A 24,494-nucleotide genomic window follows, 5' to 3' on the forward strand; every position below is an offset into this window, starting at 1 on the left:
AGCTTACAGCACCTGGTATTCCCAGGCGGTCTTCCTACCAAGTACTAACCAGGCCCGGCTCTATTTGGCTGCCGAGATCGGACGAGATCGGGCGCTTAGAGAGCGGTGTGGCCGTAAGCTGCATTTGACATCATCAACAGCTCTTAAAAACGCTGGAGAAGCAGAATGCATGACACTTGCTAAGAAGAAGATAAATGTGGCAAAGTACAAAGTACTATAACTGTACTGGTCTGTTACGCCCCTGTCTAGGGGGTCAGGGTGCAACATACAAAGATAAATTAGCATGTTCCCTCTCCGATCCCCAAACCAAAATCCAGGATCGAGATGTTCCAACAGAATGATATTTATTTTAAACGAAAGAAAGTGTCAAACAAAACATGACACTACAACTCAGGGCGAACCAAGGCCAACATAATAAACAAAATAAGCCATTTCCCACAGAAAGTGCTAGCTAGCCTGATAGAAATAAACAAACCAAAAGACAGTCGCTAACCCTAACTCCCTAATGTGAAAACAAGAGAAAACAATCAAAAGAAAATGGCTGTTCACCCCTACAGATTTAATACTATTTACAAAATATACAATTTATAAACAAAACCACGGCACAAAACCTAACAATTCAAAAATGCTAAATAAGGTTTGGAAACCAAGAACAGCAAACAGGTGCTGCTGCCAGAAAGAGCCTCGCTAGCTGTTGGGAACTGTACTTTTAAAACTCCAGGAAGTGTAGGATGGACCAATCAGCTTCCTGTACTGCCCCTCAATCCGGCCAATCAGGCAGGGCACGTATAAGAACAACAAAATAAAAACAACACATATGGCCAGGACCGTAACATGGTCTACTAGTAATGAAGCACGATGGTTGACAAACCAATAAAGTAGCAAAACAGTAATGAAAGAACAAAATTTGATGAAAATATAGAACAATTTCTATGAATAAATAGGCAGTAACACCAGCTTGTGCTGCCCGTAAACCCAAGCAAAAAAGCTTACAGCACCTGGTATTCCCACACGGTCTTCCTACCAAGTACTAACCAGGCCCGGCTCTATTTGGCTGCCGAGATCGGACGAGATCGGGCGCTTAGAGAGCGGTGTGGCCGTAAGCTGCATTTGACATCATCAACAGCTCTTAAAAACACTGGAGAAGCAGAATGCATGACACTTGCTAAGAAGAAAACAAATGTGGCAAAGTACAAAGTACTATAACTGTACTGGTCTGTTACGCCCCTGTCCAGGGGGTCAGGGTGCAACATACAAAGATAAATTAGCATGTTCCCTCTCCGATCCCCAAACCAAAATCCAGGATCGAGATGTTCCAACAGAATGATATTTATTTTAAACGAAAGAAAGTGTCAAACAAAACATGACACTACAACTCAGGGCGAACCAAGGCCAACATAATAAACAAAATAAGCCATTTCCCACAGAAAGTGCTAGCTAGCCTGATAGAAAGAAACAAACCAAAAGACAGTCGCTAACCCTAACTCCCTAATGTGAAAACAAGAGAAAACAATCAAAAGAAAATGGCTGTTCACCCCTACAGATTTAATACTATTTACAAAATATACAATTTATAAACAAAACCACGGCACAAAACCTAACAATTCAAAAATGCTAAATAAGGTTTGGAAACCAAGAACAGCAAACAGGTGCTGCATCCAGAAAGAGCCTCGCTAGCTGTTGGGAACCGTACTTTTAAAACTCCAGGAAGTGTAGGATGGACCAATCAGCTTCCTGTACTGCCCCCCAATCCGGCCAATCAGGCAGGGCACCTATAAGAACAAGAAAATAAAAACAACACATATGGCCAGGACCGTAACATGGTCTACTAGTAATGAAGCACGTTGGTTGGCAAACCAATAAAGTAGCAAAACAGCAATGAAAGAACAAAATTTGATGAAAATATAGAACAATTTCTATGAATAAATAGGCAGTAACACCAGCTTGTGCTGCCCGTAAACCCAAGCAAAAAAGCTTACAGCACCTGGTATTCCCAGGCGGTCTTCCTACCAAGTACTAACCAGGCCCGGCCCTATTTGGCTGCCGAGATCGGACAAGATCGGGCGCTTAGAGAGCGGTGTGGCCGTAACATGCATTTGACATCATCAACAGCTCTTAAAAACGCTAGAGAAGCAGAATGCATGACACTTGCTAAGAAGAAGATAAATGTGGCAAAGTACAAAGTACTATAACTGTACTGGTCTGTTACGCCCCTGTCTAGGGGGTCAGGGTGAAACATACAAAGATAAATTAGCATGTTCCCTCTCCGATCCCCAAACCAAAATCCAGGATTGAGATGTTCCAACAGAATGATATTTATTTTAAACGAAAGAAAGTGTCAAGCAAAACATGACACTACAACTCAGGGCGAACCAAGGCCAACATAATAAACAAAATAAGCCATTTCCCACAGAAAGTGCTAGCTAGCCTGATAGAAATAAACAAACCAAAAGACAGTCGCTAACCCTAACTCCCTAATGTGAAAACAAGAGAAAACAATCAAAAGAAAATGGCTGTTCACCCCTACAGATTTAATACTATTTACAAAATACACAATTTATAAACAAAACCACGGCACAAAACCTAACAATTCAAAAATGCTAAATAGGGTTTGGAAACCAAGAACAGCAAACAGGTGCTGATGCCAGAAAGAGCCTCGCTAGATGTTGGGAATCGTACTTTTAAAACTCCAGCAAGTGTAGAATGGACCAATCAGCTTCCTGTACTGCCACCCAATCCGGCCGATCAGGCAGGGCACCTATAAGAACAAGAAAATAAAAACAACACATATGGCCAGGACCGTAACATGGTCTATTAGTAATGAAGCACGATGGTTGGCAAACCAATAAAGTAGCAAAACAGCAATGAAAGAACAAAATTTGATGAAAATATAGAACAATTTCTATGAATAAATAGGCAGTAACACCAGCTTGTGCTGCCCGTAAACCCAAGCAAAAAAGCTTACAGCACCTGGTATTCCCAGGCGGTCTTCCTACCAAGTACTAACCAGGCCCGGCCCTATTTGGCTGCCGAGATCGGACAAGATCGGGCGCTTAGAGAGCGGTGTGGCCGTAACATGCATTTGACATCATCAACAGCTCTTAAAAACGCTAGAGAAGCAGAATGCATGACACTTGCTAAGAAGAAGATAAATGTGGCAAAGTACAAAGTACTATAACTGTACTGGTCTGTTACGCCCCTGTCTAGGGGGTCAGGGTGAAACATACAAAGATAAATTAGCATGTTCCCTCTCCGATCCCCAAACCAAAATCCAGGATTGAGATGTTCCAACAGAATGATATTTATTTTAAACGAAAGAAAGTGTCAAGCAAAACATGACACTACAACTCAGGGCGAACCAAGGCCAACATAATAAACAAAATAAGCCATTTCCCACAGAAAGTGCTAGCTAGCCTGATAGAAATAAACAAACCAAAAGACAGTCGCTAACCCTAACTCCCTAATGTGAAAACAAGAGAAAACAATCAAAAGAAAATGGCTGTTCACCCCTACAGATTTAATACTATTTACAAAATACACAATTTATAAACAAAACCACGGCACAAAACCTAACAATTCAAAAATGCTAAATAAGGTTTGGAAACCAAGAACAGCAAACAGGTGCTGATGCCAGAAAGAGCCTCGCTAGATGTTGGGAATCGTACTTTTAAAACTCCAGCAAGTGTAGAATGGACCAATCAGCTTCCTGTACTGCCACCCAATCCGGCCGATCAGGCAGGGCACCTATAAGAACAAGAAAATAAAAACAACACATATGGCCAGGACCGTAACATGGTCTATTAGTAATGAAGCACGATGGTTGGCAAACCAATAAAGTAGCAAAACAGCAATGAAAGAACAAAATTTGATGAAAATATAGAACAATTTCTATGAATAAATAGGCAGTAACACCAGCTTGTGCTGCCCGTAAACCCAAGCAAAAAAGCTTACAGCACCTGGTATTCCCAGGCGGTCTTCCTACCAAGTACTAACCAGGCCCGGCCCTATTTGGCTGCCGAGATCGGACGAGATCGGGCGCTTAGAGAGCGGTGTGGCCGTAACATGCATTTGACATCATCAACAGCTCTTAAAAACGCTAGAGAAGCAGAATGCATGACACTTGCTAAGAAGAAGATAAATATGGCAAAGTACAAAGTACTATAACTGTACTGGTCTGTTACGCCCCTGTCTAGGGGGTCAGGGTGAAACATACAAAGATAAATTTGCATGTTCCCTCTCCGATCCCCAAACCAAAATCCAGGATTGAGATGTTCCAACAGAATGATATTTATTTTAAACGAAAGAAAGTGTCAAACAAAACATGACACTACAACTCAGGGCGAACCAAGGCCAACATAATAAACAAAATAAGCCATTTCCCACAGAAAGTGCTAGCTAGCCTGATAGAAATAAACAAACCAAAAGACAGTCGCTAACCCTAACTCCCTAATGTGAAAACAAGAGAAAACAATCAAAAGAAAAATGGCAGTCCACCCCTACAGATTTAATACTATTTACAAAATATACAATTTATAAACAAAACCACGGCACAAAACCTAACAATTCAAAAATGCTAAATAAGGTTTGGAAACCAAGAACAGCAAACAGGTGCTGATGCCAGAAAGAGCCTCGCTAGCTGTTGGGAACCGTACTTTTAAAACTCCAGCAAGTGTAGGATGGACCAATCAGCCTCCTGTACTGCCCCCCAATCCGGCCAATCAGGCAGGGCACCTATAAGAACAAGAAAATAAAAACAACACATATGGCCAGGACCGTAACATGGTCTATTAGTAATGAAGCACGATGGTTCACAAACCAATAAAGTAGCAAAACAGCAATGAAAGAACAAAATTTGATGAAAATATAGAACAATTTCTATGAATAAATAGGCAGTAACACCAGCTTGTGCTGCCCGTAAACCCAAGCAAAAAAGCTTACAGCACCTGGTATTCCCAGGCGGTCTTCCTACCAAGTACTAACCAGGCCCGGCCCAATTTGGCTGCCGAGATAGGACGAGATTGGGCGCTTAGAGAGCGGTGTGGCCGTAAGCTGCATTTCACATCATCAACAGCTCTTAAAAACGCTAGAGAAGCAGAATGCATGACACTTGCTAAGAAGAAGATAAATGTGGCAAAGTACAAAGTACTATAACTGTACTGGTCTGTTACGCCCCTGTCTAGGGGGTCAGGGTGCAACATACAAAGATAAATTAGCATTTTCCCTCTCCGATCCCCAAACCAAAATCCAGGATCGAGATGTTCCAACAGAATGATATTTATTTTAAACGAAAGAAAGTGTCAAACAAAACATGACACTACAACTCAGGGCGAACCAAGGCCAACATAATAAACAAAATAAGCCATTTCCCACAGAAAGTGCTAGCTAGCCTGATAGAAATAAACAAACCAAAAGACAGTCGCTAACCCTAACTCCCTAATGTGAAAACAAGAGAAAACAATCAAAAGAAAATGGCTGTTCACCCCTACAGATTTAATACTATTTACAAAATACACAATTTATAAACAAAACCACGGCACAAAACCTAACAATTCAAAAATGCTAAATAAGGTTTGGAAACCAAGAACAGCAAACAGGTGCTGATGCCAGAAAGAGCCTCGCTAGATGTTGGGAATCGTACTTTTAAAACTCCAGCAAGTGTAGAATGGACCAATCAGCTTCCTGTACTGCCACCCAATCCGGCCGATCAGGCAGGGCACCTATAAGAACAAGAAAATAAAAACAACACATATGGCCAGGACCGTAACATGGTCTATTAGTAATGAAGCACGATGGTTGGCAAACCAATAAAGTAGCAAAACAGCAATGAAAGAACAAAATTTGATGAAAATATAGAACAATTTCTATGAATAAATAGGCAGTAACACCAGCTTGTGCTGCCCGTAAACCCAAGCAAAAAAGCTTACAGCACCTGGTATTCCCAGGCGGTCTTCCTACCAAGTACTAACCAGGCCCGGCCCTATTTGGCTGCCGAGATCGGACAAGATCGGGCGCTTAGAGAGCGGTGTGGCCGTAACATGCATTTGACATCATCAACAGCTCTTAAAAACGCTAGAGAAGCAGAATGCATGACACTTGCTAAGAAGAAGATAAATGTGGCAAAGTACAAAGTACTATAACTGTACTGGTCTGTTACGCCCCTGTCTAGGGGGTCAGGGTGAAACATACAAAGATAAATTAGCATGTTCCCTCTCCGATCCCCAAACCAAAATCCAGGATTGAGATGTTCCAACAGAATGATATTTATTTTAAACGAAAGAAAGTGTCAAGCAAAACATGACACTACAACTCAGGGCGAACCAAGGCCAACATAATAAACAAAATAAGCCATTTCCCACAGAAAGTGCTAGCTAGCCTGATAGAAATAAACAAACCAAAAGACAGTCGCTAACCCTAACTCCCTAATGTGAAAACAAGAGAAAACAATCAAAAGAAAATGGCTGTTCACCCCTACAGATTTAATACTATTTACAAAATACACAATTTATAAACAAAACCACGGCACAAAACCTAACAATTCAAAAATGCTAAATAAGGTTTGGAAACCAAGAACAGCAAACAGGTGCTGATGCCAGAAAGAGCCTCGCTAGATGTTGGGAATCGTACTTTTAAAACTCCAGCAAGTGTAGAATGGACCAATCAGCTTCCTGTACTGCCACCCAATCCGGCCGATCAGGCAGGGCACCTATAAGAACAAGAAAATAAAAACAACACATATGGCCAGGACCGTAACATGGTCTATTAGTAATGAAGCACGATGGTTGGCAAACCAATAAAGTAGCAAAACAGCAATGAAAGAACAAAATTTGATGAAAATATAGAACAATTTCTATGAATAAATAGGCAGTAACACCAGCTTGTGCTGCCCGTAAACCCAAGCAAAAAAGCTTACAGCACCTGGTATTCCCAGGCGGTCTTCCTACCAAGTACTAACCAGGCCCGGCCCTATTTGGCTGCCGAGATCGGACGAGATCGGGCGCTTAGAGAGCGGTGTGGCCGTAACATGCATTTGACATCATCAACAGCTCTTAAAAACGCTAGAGAAGCAGAATGCATGACACTTGCTAAGAAGAAGATAAATATGGCAAAGTACAAAGTACTATAACTGTACTGGTCTGTTACGCCCCTGTCTAGGGGGTCAGGGTGAAACATACAAAGATAAATTTGCATGTTCCCTCTCCGATCCCCAAACCAAAATCCAGGATTGAGATGTTCCAACAGAATGATATTTATTTTAAACGAAAGAAAGTGTCAAACAAAACATGACACTACAACTCAGGGCGAACCAAGGCCAACATAATAAACAAAATAAGCCATTTCCCACAGAAAGTGCTAGCTAGCCTGATAGAAATAAACAAACCAAAAGACAGTCGCTAACCCTAACTCCCTAATGTGAAAACAAGAGAAAACAATCAAAAGAAAAATGGCAGTCCACCCCTACAGATTTAATACTATTTACAAAATATACAATTTATAAACAAAACCACGGCACAAAACCTAACAATTCAAAAATGCTAAATAAGGTTTGGAAACCAAGAACAGCAAACAGGTGCTGATGCCAGAAAGAGCCTCGCTAGCTGTTGGGAACCGTACTTTTAAAACTCCAGCAAGTGTAGGATGGACCAATCAGCCTCCTGTACTGCCCCCCAATCCGGCCAATCAGGCAGGGCACCTATAAGAACAAGAAAATAAAAACAACACATATGGCCAGGACCGTAACATGGTCTATTAGTAATGAAGCACGATGGTTCACAAACCAATAAAGTAGCAAAACAGCAATGAAAGAACAAAATTTGATGAAAATATAGAACAATTTCTATGAATAAATAGGCAGTAACACCAGCTTGTGCTGCCCGTAAACCCAAGCAAAAAAGCTTACAGCACCTGGTATTCCCAGGCGGTCTTCCTACCAAGTACTAACCAGGCCCGGCCCAATTTGGCTGCCGAGATAGGACGAGATTGGGCGCTTAGAGAGCGGTGTGGCCGTAAGCTGCATTTCACATCATCAACAGCTCTTAAAAACGCTAGAGAAGCAGAATGCATGACACTTGCTAAGAAGAAGATAAATGTGGCAAAGTACAAAGTACTATAACTGTACTGGTCTGTTACGCCCCTGTCTAGGGGGTCAGGGTGCAACATACAAAGATAAATTAGCATTTTCCCTCTCCGATCCCCAAACCAAAATCCAGGATCGAGATGTTCCAACAGAATGATATTTATTTTAAACGAAAGAAAGTGTCAAACAAAACATGACACTACAACTCAGGGCGAACCAAGGCCAACATAATAAACAAAATAAGCCATTTCCCACAGAAAGTGCTAGCTAGCCTGATAGAAATAAACAAACCAAAAGACAGTCGCTAACCCTAACTCCCTAATGTGAAAACAGTCCAAAGAAAATGGCAGTTCACCCCTACAGATTTAATACTATTTACAAAATATACAATTTATAAACAAAACCACGGCACAAAACCTAACAATTCAAAAATGCTAAATAAGGTTTGGAAACCAAGAACAGCAAACAGGTGCTGATGCCAGAAAAAGCCTCGCTAGCTGTTGGGAACCGTACTTTTAAAACTCCAGGAAGTGTAGGATGGACCAATCAGCTTCCTGTACTGCCCCCCAATCCAGTCAATCAGGCAGGGCACCTATAAGAACAAGAAAATAAAAACAACACATATGGCCAGGACCGTAACATGGTCTACTAGTAATGAAGCACGTTGGTTGGCAAACCAATAAAGTAGCAAAACAGCAATGAAAGAACAAAATTTGATGAAAATGTAGAACAATTTCTATGAATAAATAGGCAGTAACACCAGCTTGTGCTGCCCGTAAACCCAAGCAAAAAAGCTTACAGCACCTGGTATTCCCAGGCGGTCTTCCTACGAAGTACTAACCAGGCCCGGCCCTATTTGGCTGCCGAGATCGGACGAGATCGGGAGCTTAGAGAGCAGTGTGGCCGTAACATGCATTTGACATCATCAACAGCTCTTAAAAACGCTAGAGAAGCAGAATGCATGACACTTGCTAAGAAGAAGATAAATGTGGCAAAGTACAAAGTACTATAACTGTACTGGTCTGTTACGCCCCTGTCTAGGGGGTCAGGGTGAAACATACAAAGATAAATTTGCATGTTCCCTCTCCGATCCCCAAACCAAAATCCAGGATTGAGATGTTCCAACAGAATGATATTTATTTTAAACGAAAGAAAGTGTCAAACAAAACATGACACTACAACTCAGGGCGAACCAAGGCCAACATAATAAACAAAATAAGCCATTTCCCACAGAAAGTGCTAGCTAGCCTGATAGAAAGAAACAAACCAAAAGACAGTCGCTAACCCTAACTCCCTAATGTGAAAACAAGAGAAAACAATCAAAAGAAAAATGGCAGTCCACCCCTACAGATTTAATACTATTTACAAAATATACAATTTATAAACAAAACCACGGCACAAAACCTAACAATTCAAAAATGCTAAATAAGGTTTGGAAACCAAGAACAGCAAACAGGTGCTGATGCCAGAAAGAGCCTCGCTAGCTGTTGGGAACCGTACTTTTAAAACTCCAGGAAGTGTAGGATGGACCAATCAGCTTCCTGTACTGCCCCCCAATCCAGCCAATCAGGCAGGGCACCTATAAGAACAAGAAAATAAAAACAACACATATGGCCAGGACCGTAACATGGTCTACTAGTAATGAAGCACGATGGTTGGCAAACCAATAAACTAACAAAACAGCAATGAAAGAACAAAATTTGATGAAAATATAGAACAATTTCTATGAATAAATAGGCAGTAACACCAGCTTGTGCTGCCCGTAAACCCAAGCAAAAAAGCTTACAGCACCTGGTATTCCCAGGCGGTCTTCCTACCAAGTACTAACCAGGCCCGGCTCTATTTGGCTGCCGAGATCGGACGAGATCAGGCGCTTAGAGAGCGGTGTGGCCGTAAGCTGCATTTGACATCATCAACAGCTCTTAAAAATGCTAGAGAAGCAGAATGCATGACACTTGCTAAGAAGAAGATAAATATGGCAAAGTACAAAGTACTATAACTGTACTGGTCTGTTACGCCCCTGTCTAGGGGGTCAGGGTGAAACATACAAAGATAAATTTGCATGTTCCCTCTCCGATCCCCAAACCAAAATCCAGGATTGAGATGTTCCAACAGAATGATATTTATTTTAAACGAAAGAAAGTGTCAAACAAAACATGACACTACAACTCAGGGCGAACCAAGGCCAACATAATAAACAAAATAAGCCATTTCCCACAGAAAGTGCTAGCTAGCCTGATAGAAATAAACAAACCAAAAGACAGTCGCTAACCCTAACTCCCTAATGTGAAAACAAGAGAAAACAATCAAAAGAAAAATGGCAGTCCACCCCTACAGATTTAATACTATTTACAAAATATACAATTTATAAACAAAACCACGGCACAAAACCTAACAATTCAAAAATGCTAAATAAGGTTTGGAAACCAAGAACAGCAAACAGGTGCTGATGCCAGAAAGAGCCTCGCTAGCTGTTGGGAACCGTACTTTTAAAACTCCAGCAAGTGTAGGATGGACCAATCAGCCTCCTGTACTGCCCCCCAATCCGGCCAATCAGGCAGGGCACCTATAAGAACAAGAAAATAAAAACAACACATATGGCCAGGACCGTAACATGGTCTATTAGTAATGAAGCACGATGGTTGACAAACCAATAAAGTAGCAAAACAGCAATGAAAGAACAAAATTTGATGAAAATATAGAACAATTTCTATGAATAAATAGGCAGTAACACCAGCTTGTGCTGCCCGTAAACCCAAGCTAAAAAGCTTACAGCACCTGGTATTCCCAGGCGGTCTTCCTACCAAGTACTAACCAGGCCCGGCCCAATTTGGCTGCCGAGATTGGACGAGATCGGGCGCTTAGAGAGCGGTGTGGCCGTAAGCTGCATTTCACATCATCAACAGCTCTTAAAAACGCTAGAGAAGCAGAATGCATGACACTTGCTAAGAAGAAGATAAATGTGGCAAAGTACAAAGTACTATAACTGTACTGGTCTGTTACGCCCCTGTCTAGGGGGTCAGGGTGCAACATACAAAGATAAATTAGCATTTTCCCTCTCCGATCCCCAAACCAAAATCCAGGATCGAGATGTTCCAACAGAATGATATTTATTTTAAACGAAAGAAAGTGTCAAACAAAACATGACACTACAACTCAGGGCGAACCAAGGCCAACATAATAAACAAAATAAGCCATTTCCCACAGAAAGTGCTAGCTAGCCTGATAGAAATAAACAAACCAAAAGACAGTCGCTAACCCTAACTCCCTAATGTGAAAACAAGAGAAAACAATCAAAAGAAAAATGGCAGTCCACCCCTACAGATTTAATACTATTTACAAAATATACAATTTATAAACAAAACCAGGGCACAAAACCTAACAATTCAAAAATGCTAAATAAGGTTTGGAAACCAAGAACAGCAAACAGGTGCTGATGCCAGAAAGAGCCTCGCTAGCTGTTGGGAACCGTACTTTTAAAACTCCAGCAAGTGTAGGATGGACCAATCAGCCTCCTGTACTGCCCCCCAATCCGGCCAATCAGGCAGGGCACCTATAAGAACAAGAAAATAAAAACAACACATATGGCCAGGACCGTAACATGGTCTACTAGTAATGAAGCACGATGGTTGGCAAACCAATAAAGTAACAAAACAGCAATGAAAGAACAAAATTTGATGAAAATATAGAACAATTTCTATGAATAAATAGGCAGTAACACCAGCTTGTGCTGCCCGTAAACCCAAGCAAAAAAGCTTACAGCACCTGGTATTCCCAGGCGGTCTTCCTACCAAGTACTAACCAGGCCCGGCCCAATTTGGCTGCCGAGATCGGACGAGATCGGGCGCTTAGAGAGCGGTGTGGCCGTAAGCTGCATTTCACATCATCAACAGCTCTTAAAAACGCTAGAGAAGCAGAATGCATGACACTTGCTAAGAAGAAGATAAATGTGTCAAAGTACAAAGTACTATAACTGTACTGGTCTGTTACGCCCCTGTCTAGGGGGTCAGGGTGCAACATACAAAGATAAATTAGCATTTTCCCTCTCCGATCCCCAAACCAAAATCCAGGATCGAGATGTTCCAACAGAATGATATTTATTTTAAACGAAAGAAAGTGTCAAACAAAACATGACACTACAACTCAGGGCGAACCAAGGCCAACATAATAAACAAAATAAGCCATTTCCCACAGAAAGTGCTAGCTAGCCTGATAGAAATAAACAAACCAAAAGACAGTCGCTAACCCTAACTCCCTAATGTGAAAACAAGAGAAAACAATCAAAAGAAAAATGGCAGTCCACCCCTACAGATTTAATACTATTTACAAAATATACAATTTATAAACAAAACCAGGGCACAAAACCTAACAATTCAAAAATGCTAAATAAGGTTTGGAAACCAAGAACAGCAAACAGGTGCTGATGCCAGAAAGAGCCTCGCTAGCTGTTGGGAACCGTACTTTTAAAACTCCAGCAAGTGTAGGATGGACCAATCACCCTCCTGTACTGCCCCCCAATCCAGCCAATCAGGCAGGGCACCTATAAGAACAAGAAAATAAAAACAACACATATGGCCAGGACAATAACATGGTCTATTAGTAATGAAGCACGATGGTTGACAAACCAATAAAGTAGCAAAACAGCAATGAAAGAACAAAATTTGATGAAAATATAGAACAATTTCTATGAATAAATAGGCAGTAACACCAGCTTGTGCTGCCCGTAAACCCAAGCAAAAAAGCTTACAGCACCTGGTATTCCCAGGCGGTCTTCCTACCAAGTACTAACCAGGCCCGGCCCTATTTGGCTGCCGAGATCGGACGAGATCGGGCGCTTAGAGAGCGGTGTGGCCGTAACATGCATTTGACATCATCAACAGCTCTTAAAAACGCTAGAGAAGCAGAATGCATGACACTTGCTAAGAAGAAGATAAATGTGGCAAAGTACAAAGTACTATAACTGTACTGGTCTGTTACGCCCCTGTCTAGGGGGTCAGGGTGAAACATACAAAGATAAATTTGCATGTTCCCTCTCCGATCCCCAAACCAAAATCCAGGATTGAGATGTTCCAACAGAATGATATTTATTTTAAACGAAAGAAAGTGTCAAACAAAACATGACACTACAACTCAGGGCGAACCAAGGCCAACATAATAAACAAAATAAGCCATTTCCCACAGAAAGTGCTAGCTAGCCTGATAGAAAGAAACAAACCAAAAGACAGTCGCTAACCCTAACTCCCTAATGTGAAAACAAGAGAAAACAATCAAAAGAAAATGGCTGTTCACCCCTACAGATTTAATACTATTTACAAAATATACAATTTATAAACAAAACCACGGCACAAAACCTAACAATTCAAAAATGCTAAATAAGGTTTGGAAACCAAGAACAGCAAACAGGTGCTGATGCCAGAAAGAGCCTCGCTAGCTGTTGGGAACCGTACTTTTAAAACTCCAGGAAGTGTAGGATGGACCAATCAGCTTCCTGTACTGCCCCCCAACCCGGCCAATCAGGCAGGGCACCTATAAGAACAACAAAATAAAAACAACACATATGGCCAGGACCGTAACGTGGTCTACTAGTAATGAAGCACAATGGTTGACAAACCAATAAAGTAGCAAAACAGCAATGAAAGAACAAAATTTGATAAAAATATAGAACAATTTCTATGAATAAATAGGCAGTAACACCAGCTTGTGCTGCCCGTAAACCCAAGCAAAAAAGCTTACAGCACCTGGTATTCCCAGGCGGTCTTCCTACCAAGTACTAACCAGGCCCGGCTCTATTTGGCTGCCGAGATCGGACGAGATCGGGCGCTTAGAGAGCGGTGTGGCCGTAAGCAGCATTTGACATCATCAACAGCTCTTAAAAACGCTGGAGAAGCAGAATGCATGACACTTGCTAAGAAGAAGATAAATGTGGCAAAGTACAAAGTACTATAACTGTACTGGTCTGTTACGCCCCTGTCCAGGGGGTCAGGGTGCAACATACAAAGATAAATTAGCATGTTCCCTCTCCGATCCCCAAACCAAACTCCAGTATCGAGATGTTCCAACAGAATGATATTTATTTTAAACGAAAGAAAGTGTCAAACAAAACATGACACTACAACTCAGGGCGAACCAAGGCCAACATAATAAACAAAATAAGCCATTTCCCACAGAAAGTGCTAGCTAGCCTGATAGAAATAAACAAACCAAAAGACAGTCGCTAACCCTAACTCCCAAATGTGAAAACAATCCAAAGAAAATGGCAGTTCACCCCTACAGATTTAATACTATTTACAAAATATACAATTTATAAACAAAACCACGGCACAAAACCTAACAATTCAAAAATGCTAAATAAGGTTTGGAAACCAAGAACAGCAAACAGGTGCTGATGCCAGAAAGAGCCTCGCTAGCTGTTGGGAACCGTACTTTTAAAACTCCAGGAAGTGTAGGATGGACCAATCAGCTTCCTATACTGCCCCTCAATCCGGCCAATCAGGCAGGGCACCTATAAGAACGACAAAATAAAAACAACACATATGGCCAGGACCGTAACATGGTCTACTAGTAATGAAGCACGATGGTTGACAAACCAATAAAGTAGCAAAACAGCAATGAAAGAACAAAATTTGATGAAAATATACAACAATTTCTATGAATAAATAGGCAGTAACACCAGCTTGTGCTGCCCGTAAACCCAAGCAAAAAAGCTTACAGCACCTGGTATTCCCAGGCGGTCTTCCTACCAAGTACTAACCAGGCCCGGCTCTATTTGGCTGCCGAGATCGGACGAGATCGGGCGCTTAGAGAGCGGTGTGGCCGTAAGCTGCATTTGACATCATCAACAGCTCTTAAAAACGCTGGAGAAGCAGAATGCATGACACTTGCTAAGAAGAAGATAAATGTGGCAAAGTACAAAGTACTATAACTGTACTGGTCTGTTACGCCCCTGTCCAGGGGGTCAGGGTGCAACATACAAAGATAAATTAGCATGTTCCCTCTCCGATTCCCAAACCAAAATCCAGGATCGAGATGTTCCAACAGAATGATATTTATTTTAAACGAAAGAAAGTGTCAAACAAAACATGACACTACAACTCAGGGCGAACCAAGGCCAACATAATAAACAAAATAAGCCATTTCCCACAGAAAGTGCTAGCTAGCCTGATAGAAATAAACAATCCAAAAGACAGTCGCTAACCCTAACTCCCTAATGTGAAAACAAGAGAAAACATTCCAAAGAAAATGGCTGTTCACCCCTACAGATTTAATACGAATTACAAAATAAACAATTTATAAAAAAAACCACGGCACAAAACCTAACAATTCAAAAATGCTAAATAAGGTTTGGAAACCAAGAACAGCAAACAGGTGTTGCTGCCAGAAAGAGCCTCGCTAGCTGTTGGGAACCGTACTTTTAAAACTCCAGGAAGTGTAGGATGGACCAATCAGCTTCCTGTACTGCCCCCCAACCCGGCCAATCAGGCAGGGCACCTATAAGAACAACAAAATAAAAACAACACATATGGCCAGGACCGTAACGTGGTCTACTAGTAATGAAGCACGATGGTTGACAAACCAATAAAGTAGCAAAACAGCAATGAAAGAACAAAATTTGATAAAAATATAGAACAATTTCTATGAATAAATAGGCAGTAACACCAGCTTGTGCTGCCCGTAAACCCAAGCAAAAAAGCTTACAGCACCTGGTATTCCCAGGCGGTCTTCCTACCAAGTACTAACCAGGCCCGGCTCTATTTGGCTGCCGAGATCGGACGAGATCGGGCGCTTAGAGAGCGGTGTGGCCGTAAGCAGCATTTGACATCATCAACAGCTCTTAAAAACGCTGGAGAAGCAGAATGCATGACACTTGCTAAGAAGAAGATAAATGTGGCAAAGTACAAAGTACTATAACTGTACTGGTCTGTTACGCCCCTGTCCAGGGGGTCAGGGTGCAACATACAAAGATAAATTAGCATGTTCCCTCTCCGATCCCCAAACCAAAATCCAGGATCGAGATGTTCCAACAGAATGATATTTATTTTAAACGAAAGAAAGTGTCAAACAAAACATGACACTACAACTCAGGGCGAACCAAGGCCAACATAATAAACAAAATAAGCCATTTCCCACAGAAAGTGCTAGCTAGCCTGATAGAAATAAACAATCCAAAAGACAGTCGCTAACCCTAACTCCCTAATGTGAAAACAGTCCAAAGAAAATGGCTGTTCACCCCTACAGATTTAATACTATTTACAAAATATACAATTTATAAACAAAACCACGGCACAAAACCTAACAATTCAAAAATGCTAAATAAGGTTTGGAAACCAAGAACAGCAAACAGGTGCTGCTGCCAGAAAGAGCCTCGCTAGCTGTTGGGAACCGTACTTTTAAAACTCCAGGAAGTGTAGGATGGACCAATCAGCCTCCTGTACTGCCCCTCAATCCGGCCAATCAGGCAGGGCACCTATAAGAACGAGAAAATAAAAACAACACATATGGCCAGGACCGTAACATGGTCTACTAGTAATGAAGCACGATGGTTGAAAAACCAATAAAGTAGCAAAACAGCAATGAAAGAACAAAATTTGATGAAAATATAGAACAATTTCTATGAATAAATAGGCAGTAACACCAGCTTGTGCTGCCCGTAAACCCAAGCAAAAAAGCTTACAGCACCTGGTATTCCCAGGCGGTCTTCCTACCAAGTACTAACCAGGCCCGGCTCTATTTGGCTGCCGAGATCGGACGAGATCGGGCGCTTAGAGAGCGGTGTGGCCGTAAGCTGCATTTGACATCATCAACAGCTCTTAAAAACGCTGGAGAAGCAGAATGCATGACACTTGCTAAGAAGAAGATAAATGTGGCAAAGTACAAAGTACTATAACTGTACTGGTCTGTTACGCCCCTGTCCAGGGGGTCAGGGTGCAACATACAAAGATAAATTAGCATGTTCCCTCTCCGATCCCCAAACCAAAATACAGGATCGAGATGTTCCAACAGAATGATATTTATTTTAAACGAAAGAAAGTGTCAAACAAAACATGACACTACAACTCAGGGCGAACCAAGGCCAACATAATAAACAAAATAAGCCATTTCCCACAGAAAGTGCTAGCTAGCCTGATAGAAATAAACAAACCAAAAGACAGTCGCTAACCCTAACTCCCTAATGTGAAAACAAGAGAAAACAATCAAAAGAAAATGGCTGTTCACCCCTACAGATTTAATACGAATTACAAAATATACAATTTATAAACAAAACCACGGCACAAAACCTAACAATTCAAAAATGCTAAATAAGGTTTGGAAACCAAGAACAGCAAACAGGTGCTGCTGCCAGAAAGAGCCTCGCTAGCTGTTGGGAACTGTACTTTTAAAACTCCAGGAAGTGTAGGATGGACCAATCAGCTTCCTGTACTGCCCCTCAATCCGGCCAATCAGTCAGGGCACGTATAAGAACAACAAAATAAAAACAACACATATGGCCAGGACCGTAACATGGTCTACTAGTAATGAAGCACGATGGTTGAAAAACCAATAAAGTAGCAAAACAGCAATGAAAGAACAAAATTTGATGAAAATATAGAACAATTTCTATGAATAAATAGGCAGTAACACCAGCTTGTGCTGCCCGTAAACCCAAGCAAAAAAGCTTACAGCACCTGGTATTCCCAGGCGGTCTTCCTACCAAGTACTAACCAGGCCCGGCTCTATTTGGCTGCCGAGATCGGACGAGATCGGGCGCTTAGAGAGCGGTGTGGCCGTAAGCTGCATTTGACATCATCAACAGCTCTTAAAAACGCTGGAGAAGCAGAATGCATGACACTTGCTAAGAAGAAGATAAATGTGGCAAAGTACAAAGTACTATAACTGTACTGGTCTGTTACGCCCCTGTCCAGGGGGTCAGGGTGCAACATACAAAGATAAATTAGCATGTTCCCTCTCCGATCCCCAAACCAAACTCCAGTATCGAGATGTTCCAACAGAATGATATTTATTTTAAACGAAAGAAAGTGTCAAACAAAACATGACACTACAACTCAGGGCGAACCAAGGCCAACATAATAAACAAAATAAGCCATTTCCCACAGAAAGTGCTAGCTAGCCTGATAGAAATAAACAAACCAAAAGACAGTCGCTAACCCTAACTCCCTAATGTGAAAACAGTCCAAAGAAAATGGCTGTTCACCCCTACAGATTTAATACTATTTACAAAATATACAATTTATAAACAAAACCACGGCACAAAACCTAACAATTCAAAAATGCTAAATAAGGTTTGGAAACCAAGAACAGCAAACAGGTGCTGCTGCCAGAAAGAGCCTCGCTAGCTGTTGGGAACCGTACTTTTAAAACTCCAGGAAGTGTAGGATGGACCAATCAGCTTCCTGTACTGCCCCTCAATCCGGCCAATCAGGCAGGGCACCTATAAGAACGAGAAAATAAAAACAACACATATGGCCAGGACCGTAACATGGTCTACTAGTAATGAAGCACGATGGTTGAAAAACCAATAAAGTAGCAAAACAGCAATGAAAGAACAAAATTTGATGAAAATATAGAACAATTTCTATGAATAAATAGGCAGTAACACCAGCTTGTGCTGCCCGTAAACCCAAGCAAAAAAGCTTACAGCACCTGGTATTCCCAGGCGGTCTTCCTACCAAGTACTAACCAGGCCCGGCTCTATTTGGCTGCCGAGATCGGACGAGATCGGGCGCTTAGAGAGCGGTGTGGCCGTAAGCTGCATTTGACATCATCAACAGCTCTTAAAAACGCTGGAGAAGCAGAATGCATGACACTTGCTAAGAAGAAGATAAATGTGGCAAAGTACAAAGTACTATAACTGTACTGGTCTGTTACGCCCCTGTCCAGGGGGTCAGGGTGCAACGTACAAAGATAAATTAGCATGTTCCCTCTCCGATCCCCAAACCAAAATCCAGGATCGAGATGTTCCAACAGAATGATATTTATTTTAAACGAAAGAAAGTGTCAAACAAAACATGACACTACAACTCAGGGCGAACCAAGGCCAACATAATAAACAAAATAAGCCATTTCCCACAGAAAGTGCTAGCTAGCCTGATAGAAATAAACAAACCAAAAGACAGTCGCTAACCCTAACTCCCTAATGTGAAAACAAGAGAAAACAATCAAAAGAAAATGGCTGTTCACCCCTACAGATTTAATACTATTTACAAAATATACAATTTATAAACAAAACCACGGCACAAAACCTAACAATTCAAAAATGCTAAATAAGGTTTGGAAACCAAGAACAGCAAACAGGTGCTGATGCCAGAAAGAGCCTCGCTAGCTGTTGGGAACCGTACTTTTAAAACTCCAGGAAGTGTAGGATGGACCAATCAGCTTCCTATACTGCCCCTCAATCCGGCCAATCAGGCAGGGCACCTATAAGAACGACAAAATAAAAACAACACATATGGCCAGGACCGTAACATGGTCTACTAGTAATGAAGCACGATGGTTGACAAACCAATAAAGTAGCAAAACAGCAATGAAAGAACAAAATTTGATGAAAATATACAACAATTTCTATGAATAAATAGGCAGTAACACCAGTTTGTGCTGCCCGTAAACCCAAGCAAAAAAGTTTACAGCACCCGGTATTCCCAGGCGGTCTTCCTACCAAGTACTAACCAGGCCCGGCTCTATTTGGCTGCCGAGATCGGGCGCTTAGAGAGCGGTGTGGCCGTAAGCTGCATTTGACATCATCAACAGCTCTTAAAAACGCTGGAGAAGCAGAATGCATGACACTTGCTAAGAAGAAGATAAATGTGGCAAAGTACAAAGTACTATAACTGTACTGGTCTGTTACGCCCCTGTCTAGGGGGTCAGGGTGCAACATACAAAGATAAATTAGCATGTTCCCTCTCCGATCCCCAAACCAAAATCCAGTATCGAGATGTTCCAACAGAATGATATTTATTTTAAACGAAAGAAAGTGTCAAACAAAACATGACACTACAACTCAGGGCGAACCAAGGCCAACATAATAAACAAAATAAGCCATTTCCCACAGAAAGTGCTAGCTAGCCTGATAGAAATAAACAAACCAAAAGACAGTCGCTAACCCTAACTCCCTAATGTGAAAACAGTCCAAAGAAAATGGCTGTTCACCCCTACAGATTTAATACGAATTACAAAATATACAATTTATAAACAAAACCACGGCACAAAACCTAACAATTCAAAAATGCTAAATAAGGTTTGGAATCCAAGAACAGCAAACAGGTGTTGCTGCCAGAAAGAGCCTCGCTAGCTGTTGGGAACCGTACTTTTAAAACTCCAGGAAGTGTAGGATGGACCAATCAGCTTCCTGTACTGCCCCCCAATCCGGCCAATCAGACAGGGCACCTATAAGAACAAGAAAATAAAAACAACACATATGGCCAGGAGCGTAACATGGTCTACTAGTAATGAAGCACGATGGTTGACAAACCAATAAAGTAGCAAAACAGTAATGAAAGAACAAAATTTGATGAAAATATAGAACAATTTCTATGAATAAATAGGCAGTAACACCAGCTTGTGCTGCCCGTAAACCCAAGCAAAAAAGCTTACAGCACCTGGTATTCCCACGCGGTCTTCCTACCAAGTACTAACCAGGCCCGGCTCTATTTGGCTGCCGAGATCGGACGAGATCGGGCGCTTAGAGAGCGGTGTGGCCGTAAGCTGCATTTGACATCATCAACAGCTCTTAAAAACGTTGGAGAAGCAGAATGCATGAAACTTGCTAAGAAGAAGATAAATGTGGCAAAGTACAAAGTACTATAACTGTACTGGTCTGTTACGCCCCTGTCCAGGGGGTCAGGGTGCAACATACAAAGATAAATTAGCATGTTCCCTCTCCGATCCCCAAACCAAAATCCAGGATCGAGATGTTCCAACAGAATGATATTTATTTTAAACGAAAGAAAGTGTCAAACAAAACATGACACTACAACTCAGGGCGAACCAAGGCCAACATAATAAACAAAATAAGCCATTTCCCACAGAAAGTGCTAGCTAGCCTGATAGAAATAAACAAACCAAAAGACAGTCGCTAACCCTAACTCCCTAATGTGAAAACAAGAGAAAACAATCAAAAGAAAATGGCTGTTCACCCCTACAGATTTAATACGAATTACAAAATATACAATTTATAAACAAAACCACGGCACAAAACCTAACAATTCAAAAATGCTAAATAAGGTTTGGAAACCAAGAACAGCAAACAGGTGCTGCTGCCAGAAAGAGCCTCGCTAGCTGTTGGGAACTGTACTTTTAAAACTCCAGGAAGTGTAGGATGGACCAATCAGCTTCCTGTACTGCCCCTCAATCCGGCCAATCAGTCAGGGCACGTATAAGAACAACAAAATAAAAACAACACATATGGCCAGGACCGTAACATGGTCTACTAGTAATGAAGCACGATGGTTGAAAAACCAATAAAGTAGCAAAACAGCAATGAAAGAACAAAATTTGATGAAAATATAGAACAATTTCTATGAATAAATAGGCAGTAACACCAGCTTGTGCTGCCCGTAAACCCAAGCAAAAAAGCTTACAGCACCTGGTATTCCCAGGCGGTCTTCCTACCAAGTACTAACCAGGCCCGGCTCTATTTGGCTGCCGAGATCGGACGAGATCGGGCGCTTAGAGAGCGGTGTGGCCGTAAGCTGCATTTGACATCATCAACAGCTCTTAAAAACGCTGGAGAAGCAGAATGCATGACACTTGCTAAGAAGAAGATAAATGTGGCAAAGTACAAAGTACTATAACTGTACTGGTCTGTTACGCCCCTGTCCAGGGGGTCAGGGTGCAACATACAAAGATAAATTAGCATGTTCCCTCTCCGATCCCCAAACCAAACTCCAGTATCGAGATGTTCCAACAGAATGATATTTATTTTAAACGAAAGAAAGTGTCAAACAAAACATGACACTACAACTCAGGGCGAACCAAGGCCAACATAATAAACAAAATAAGCCATTTCCCACAGAAAGTGCTAGCTAGCCTGATAGAAATAAACAATCCAAAAGACAGTCGCTAACCCTAACTCCCTAATGTGAAAACAGTCCAAAGAAAATGGCTGTTCACCCCTACAGATTTAATACTATTTACAAAATATACAATTTATAAACAAAACCACGGCACAAAACCTAACAATTCAAAAATGCTAAATAAGGTTTGGAAACCAAGAACAGCAAACAGGTGCTGCTGCCAGAAAGAGCCTCGCTAGCTGTTGGGAACCGTACTTTTAAAACTCCAGGAAGTGTAGGATGGACCAATCAGCTTCCTGTACTGCCCCTCAATCCGGCCAATCAGGCAGGGCACCTATAAGAACGAGAAAATAAAAACAACACATATGGCCAGGACCGTAACATGGTCTACTAGTAATGAAGCACGATGGTTGAAAAACCAATAAAGTAGCAAAACAGCAATGAAAGAACAAAATTTGATGAAAATATAGAACAATTTCTATGAATAAATAGGCAGTAACACCAGCTTGTGCTGCCCGTAAACCCAAGCAAAAAAGCTTACAGCACCTGGTATTCCCAGGCGGTCTTCCTACCAAGTACTAACCAGGCCCGGCTCTATTTGGCTGCCGAGATCGGACGAGATCGGGCGCTTAGAGAGCGGTGTGGCCGTAAGCTGCATTTGACATCATCAACAGCTCTTAAAAACGCTGGAGAAGCAGAATGCATGACACTTGCTAAGAAGAAGATAAATGTGGCAAAGTACAAAGTACTATAACTGTACTGGTCTGTTACGCCCCTGTCCAGGGGGTCAGGGTGCAACGTACAAAGATAAATTAGCATGTTCCCTCTCCGATCCCCAAACCAAAATCCAGGATCGAGATGTTCCAACAGAATGATATTTATTTTAAACGAAAGAAAGTGTCAAACAAAACATGACACTACAACTCAGGGCGAACCAAGGCCAACATAATAAACAAAATAAGCCATTTCCCACAGAAAGTGCTAGCTAGCCTGATAGAAATAAACAAACCAAAAGACAGTCGCTAACCCTAACTCCCTAATGTGAAAACAAGAGAAAACAATCAAAAGAAAATGGCTGTTCACCCCTACAGATTTAATACTATTTACAAAATATACAATTTATAAACAAAACCACGGCACAAAACCTAACAATTCAAAAATGCTAAATAAGGTTTGGAAACCAAGAACAGCAAACAGGTGCTGATGCCAGAAAGAGCCTCGCTAGCTGTTGGGAACCGTACTTTTAAAACTCCAGGAAGTGTAGGATGGACCAATCAGCTTCCTATACTGCCCCTCAATCCGGCCAATCAGGCAGGGCACCTATAAGAACGACAAAATAAAAACAACACATATGGCCAGGACCGTAACATGGTCTACTAGTAATGAAGCACGATGGTTGGCAAACCAATAAAGTAGCAAAACAGCAATGAAAGAACAAAATTTGATGAAAATATACAACAATTTCTATGAATAAATAGGCAGTAACACCAGTTTGTGCTGCCCGTAAACCCAAGCAAAAAAGTTTACAGCACCCGGTATTCCCAGGCGGTCTTCCTACCAAGTACTAACCAGGCCCGGCTCTATTTGGCTGCCGAGATCGGGCGCTTAGAGAGCGGTGTGGCCGTAAGCTGCATTTGACATCATCAACAGCTCTTAAAAACGCTGGAGAAGCAGAATGCATGACACTTGCTAAGAAGAAGATAAATGTGGCAAAGTACAAAGTACTATAACTGTACTGGTCTGTTACGCCCCTGTCTAGGGGGTCAGGGTGCAACATACAAAGATAAATTAGCATGTTCCCTCTCCGATCCCCAAACCAAAATCCAGTATCGAGATGTTCTAACAGAATGATATTTATTTTAAACGAAAGAAAGTGTCAAACAAAACATGACACTACAAATCAGGGCGAACCAAGGCCAACATAATAAACAAAATAAGCCATTTCCCACAGAAAGTGCTAGCTAGCCTGATAGAAATAAACAAACCAAAAGACAGTCGCTAACCCTAACTCCCTAATGTGAAAACAGTCCAAAGAAAATGGCTGTTCACCCCTACAGATTTAATACGAATTACAAAATATACAATTTATAAACAAAACCACAGCACAAAACCTAACAATTCAAAAATGCTAAATAAGGTTTGGAATCCAAGAACAGCAAACAGGTGTTGCTGCCAGAAAGAGCCTCGCTAGCTGTTGGGAACCGTACTTTTAAAACTCCAGGAAGTGTAGGATGGACCAATCAGCTTCCTGTACTGCCCCCCAATCCGGCCAATCAGGCAGGGCACCTATAAGAACAACAAAATAAAAACAACACATATGGCCAGGACCGTAACATGGTCTACTAGTAATGAAGCACGATGGTTGACAAACCAATAAAGTAGCAAAACAGTAATGAAAGAACAAAATTTGATGA

At 41.6% G+C, this 24,494-nt stretch overlaps 25 pseudogenes; all 25 read right to left on the reverse strand.

Moving 5' to 3' along the window:
• LOC137111953 (5S ribosomal RNA) lies at window positions 1-119 on the reverse strand (annotated as a pseudogene).
• Window positions 120-986: 867 nt separating this feature from the next.
• Window positions 987-1,105, reverse strand: LOC137112062 (5S ribosomal RNA; annotated as a pseudogene).
• Window positions 1,106-1,972: 867 nt separating this feature from the next.
• LOC137111572 (5S ribosomal RNA) lies at window positions 1,973-2,091 on the reverse strand (annotated as a pseudogene).
• Window positions 2,092-2,958: 867 nt separating this feature from the next.
• On the reverse strand, window positions 2,959-3,077 carry LOC137111573 (5S ribosomal RNA; annotated as a pseudogene).
• An 867-nt stretch (window positions 3,078-3,944) lies between these two features.
• On the reverse strand, window positions 3,945-4,063 carry LOC137111481 (5S ribosomal RNA; annotated as a pseudogene).
• Window positions 4,064-4,931: 868 nt separating this feature from the next.
• LOC137111690 (5S ribosomal RNA) lies at window positions 4,932-5,050 on the reverse strand (annotated as a pseudogene).
• Window positions 5,051-5,917: 867 nt separating this feature from the next.
• On the reverse strand, window positions 5,918-6,036 carry LOC137111574 (5S ribosomal RNA; annotated as a pseudogene).
• An 867-nt stretch (window positions 6,037-6,903) lies between these two features.
• On the reverse strand, window positions 6,904-7,022 carry LOC137111482 (5S ribosomal RNA; annotated as a pseudogene).
• Window positions 7,023-7,890: 868 nt separating this feature from the next.
• Window positions 7,891-8,009, reverse strand: LOC137111691 (5S ribosomal RNA; annotated as a pseudogene).
• An 857-nt stretch (window positions 8,010-8,866) lies between these two features.
• On the reverse strand, window positions 8,867-8,985 carry LOC137111559 (5S ribosomal RNA; annotated as a pseudogene).
• Window positions 8,986-9,853: 868 nt separating this feature from the next.
• LOC137112108 (5S ribosomal RNA) lies at window positions 9,854-9,972 on the reverse strand (annotated as a pseudogene).
• An 868-nt stretch (window positions 9,973-10,840) lies between these two features.
• LOC137111505 (5S ribosomal RNA) lies at window positions 10,841-10,959 on the reverse strand (annotated as a pseudogene).
• An 868-nt stretch (window positions 10,960-11,827) lies between these two features.
• On the reverse strand, window positions 11,828-11,946 carry LOC137112187 (5S ribosomal RNA; annotated as a pseudogene).
• An 868-nt stretch (window positions 11,947-12,814) lies between these two features.
• LOC137111483 (5S ribosomal RNA) lies at window positions 12,815-12,933 on the reverse strand (annotated as a pseudogene).
• An 867-nt stretch (window positions 12,934-13,800) lies between these two features.
• LOC137111954 (5S ribosomal RNA) lies at window positions 13,801-13,919 on the reverse strand (annotated as a pseudogene).
• An 857-nt stretch (window positions 13,920-14,776) lies between these two features.
• LOC137111955 (5S ribosomal RNA) lies at window positions 14,777-14,895 on the reverse strand (annotated as a pseudogene).
• An 867-nt stretch (window positions 14,896-15,762) lies between these two features.
• On the reverse strand, window positions 15,763-15,881 carry LOC137111956 (5S ribosomal RNA; annotated as a pseudogene).
• An 857-nt stretch (window positions 15,882-16,738) lies between these two features.
• Window positions 16,739-16,857, reverse strand: LOC137111957 (5S ribosomal RNA; annotated as a pseudogene).
• Window positions 16,858-17,724: 867 nt separating this feature from the next.
• On the reverse strand, window positions 17,725-17,843 carry LOC137111958 (5S ribosomal RNA; annotated as a pseudogene).
• An 857-nt stretch (window positions 17,844-18,700) lies between these two features.
• Window positions 18,701-18,819, reverse strand: LOC137111959 (5S ribosomal RNA; annotated as a pseudogene).
• Window positions 18,820-19,686: 867 nt separating this feature from the next.
• LOC137111719 (5S ribosomal RNA) lies at window positions 19,687-19,795 on the reverse strand (annotated as a pseudogene).
• Window positions 19,796-20,652: 857 nt separating this feature from the next.
• On the reverse strand, window positions 20,653-20,771 carry LOC137112035 (5S ribosomal RNA; annotated as a pseudogene).
• Window positions 20,772-21,638: 867 nt separating this feature from the next.
• On the reverse strand, window positions 21,639-21,757 carry LOC137111961 (5S ribosomal RNA; annotated as a pseudogene).
• Window positions 21,758-22,614: 857 nt separating this feature from the next.
• Window positions 22,615-22,733, reverse strand: LOC137111962 (5S ribosomal RNA; annotated as a pseudogene).
• Window positions 22,734-23,600: 867 nt separating this feature from the next.
• Window positions 23,601-23,709, reverse strand: LOC137111720 (5S ribosomal RNA; annotated as a pseudogene).
• Between the last annotated feature and the right edge of the window lie 785 nt (window positions 23,710-24,494).

This window comes from Channa argus, unplaced genomic scaffold, assembly GCF_033026475.1.
Source record: "Channa argus isolate prfri unplaced genomic scaffold, Channa argus male v1.0 Contig011, whole genome shotgun sequence".
NCBI lineage: Eukaryota > Metazoa > Chordata > Actinopteri > Anabantiformes > Channidae > Channa > Channa argus.